This window comes from Acinonyx jubatus, chromosome B4 (genome assembly GCF_027475565.1).
Source record: "Acinonyx jubatus isolate Ajub_Pintada_27869175 chromosome B4, VMU_Ajub_asm_v1.0, whole genome shotgun sequence".
In the NCBI taxonomy this organism is placed as follows: domain Eukaryota; kingdom Metazoa; phylum Chordata; class Mammalia; order Carnivora; family Felidae; genus Acinonyx; species Acinonyx jubatus.
Genome location: NC_069387.1, coordinates 70860657 through 70863697, shown reverse-complemented (window position 1 = coordinate 70863697; position 3041 = coordinate 70860657).

Genomic DNA, 3041 nt, shown 5'->3' with positions numbered 1-3041 from the left:
GTATCTGTAATAAGAGAAAACAAATCAATACCCATAACGGTAACTAAAACTCATTAACTATTATTAAACACTTCAGATTTTCTAATCACTCTATTAAGTGCTTTATTTGAATTACCTCATTTAATCTTCCCACTGCCCTATGAAAGGATCAGACATTATTAAGAGATAATTCATACAGGAAGAACAATGAAAAAAATCATGAGAATTATTAAAATTCTAAAAGGTGTGTCAAAGACATGCAAATTATTTTTAAAAGATGCCATTTTCACTTATTAATTTGGCACATATTAAGAAGAAATAACACCAAGTGATGGTTTCAATATAGTTTCATGTACTACTAGTAGGATGAACAATGGTGAGACTTTTCTGGAAGGCCAGTTTTCAATAAGTAAAATTTTCATGCCCCATGATCTAGAAATTGTATGTGAGGAAATTTGTGCCAGACAAATAATGAGAAAGGTATAAAAGATTATAGTATAAGGATGCTCATTACCATATTATTACCGGAAAATGAAAAAGACCTAAATACTTAAGCATAAGACTTTATGACGTATGAATTTTTTCATGACTTATTACTTAAGAATCTTTTTAAAGACTTGTGAATTGTTTTTTAATTGCTGCTACAGGCATATTTGGTTAAGGGGATGGAAAATGACTTTTTTGTTCATTCTTTAACTTTCTTTGAGAAAGGTGTTAAAGCAGTTTAAAAGTGCTTTCCACTTTAAGACACTATAGATTATAATACAAATAGTATTTAAAAAGAAATTAAACTTCCTTCTTTATTTTTCTTTATCCTCTACCGTATCCATACAGTGGAAGCATAAACATGGCTTAAAAGTTTACAGTTATTTTTTTATCTTTTTCATTAACAATCATTCTTCAAACCATAAATTTTAGGAATTATCATATAATAATTTATACTTATGCAATTCAGCCATCGTATCAGTCTTGTGATATTGTTAATGATTTTTCTCTTTGAGTCTTTCCCCATAGGCTGGATTCAGGCTGTAGTGAGCCATTTTTTTAAAAATTTTCTTTAATATTTGTTTTATTTCTGAGTGACAGAAAGAAGTGATGTGAGCACCTAGGCAAGCCATCGAACTCCTTTTTGCCTGTTTAAATGAAATACTAAAAAAAAATATATATATATATATCTTGAGCTCTGTGCTGCTTCAATTTGTTCCTGTTAATTCTTTAGATGTAATTTCTCCCTCAACATACAAACTTGGTTTCATTTAGTCTTTTTGAGTCTAGTGGGCTCTCTAAATTTTTCTCTCCACCTGACAGTCAAAAGAGTTCCTGGTTTCTGTACGGATTAAGTCAGGAAGCAGTTTTTAACTACAACAAATTGAAACGTTTGCACAAGGAAGTGTTGCTTTTATAAGTGATGGGAAACTTCAAATTTGATTACAAGCAACCTTTGGCTTCCTATCTATTCAACAATAGGCCATGTTGTTAAGGGCAATTTCCATGCACAGCATGTGGGTCCCATTTTTTCATCCTTAGACATGGTTGTTTACTGTTCAGCACTGTTTATGCATTTTAATCAGGCTTTTTCAGTCTCCCTTAATAAATCACTACAAAGCAAATGTACCAAAACAAGAACTATTATGCAGTATTGGTTGCCCTTCCACATTATTTGCTGCCCTCGAGTTTCACTCAGTACCCAAATTTTAAAAATAATGACAACAAGAACAAAATCCATAGCCAAGAGTATTATATTTAGAATTGCAACATTTCTGGCTAAATGCGCTCTTTGAGCTCCATTCTTTAACAGTAGGAGCCTGACTTTAAAATTCAGTTCAAGCAAGAGTGACTTAACAATTGGAACCTGCCATCAGTCCTTGGGACTGAAAGTCTTTTTGATGGGATGAAGCTGACAGCCTAGTTCCTGCCTGGCAGGCATTCACATGGAATGGGCCTGTATTAGTATAGATAAATGTTTAGACATTCAGGTATCTTGCTGTCTGAGAAGAGTATTGCTGGTTAAGGCAATGGTAAGCAGAGGAAAAAGAGTTCTCAGGCATTCATGCCTGAGTGGGGAAAGACAATGGCTTGTTAGCATCATCTGGCAAGTGGGCAAAAGACAGCCTGACCTATCTCTTCCCTCCTGAGAGCTAAACTTTCATTTGCTTTTAAATGAACTAAGGAAAAAGTACATTCTTTTTTCCCCAAGACTTTGTTGTTGTTGTTGAATTAAATGGATTTTCTTAACTTTGGTTTCTAGCATCAGAGGCAGATTATTACAAGCTGTAATACTGCAAAGCACAGACCAGAGGTAAGAATGCCCTGAAAGAAAAAGAAGGCAAGGGACATTGTGCAATGCAGATTTGCATTTTAAAACATGATAGCATTTAGAATTTAGATCCATCGATCAACACTGACATATTTTAGAATAGTCACTGGAAAATTAACAGCATAAATATGTATGACAATTTGAGGTTCAGGAAGAGAGTTTACCAAATATAAGAATTATTGGAAAATATGTTAAGTGAGTAGATAGTCTCCAAACCAAGTAATTATTTGAAAATGTTTATGTTAACCTACTTTACAAAACATCTTGTGTTACCCTTTGACATCACTTGCATAAAATCCTCTGGAGTCCCCTAGAATTCCACAAGGGCAGGTGCTATGAATATAATGCCTCACAAACCTAGCCAGCCAAAGTGCTATTTTGGACATGGTCTAGAGAAAATATTTCATGAGTGAGAAATCAAATTGTCATGTGTTTAATTAAGAGGTAGATATGAGTGTTTGAACATTTTTTTCTGAAAGGATTCATCCTGAAAGTGATAGGCATACCTTTTAAGGTGTTCTGATTCCTGCACATCCAACAGTATAGTACAAAAATATTCCATCTGAAAAATATGAGCTTGGTATTTAATTTACAAGTTTTCTAAACTGTATCAAGCTGCCTGGAAAGTCACTCTTCACCTATTCATTTTGCCTATACATTTTTATTCCTTTTTTTACTTTTTCAAATAATTTTTTTCTCCAACTCAGGTTCTCAAGCCTTGATTTCTTTTCTCATGATGCCCTCC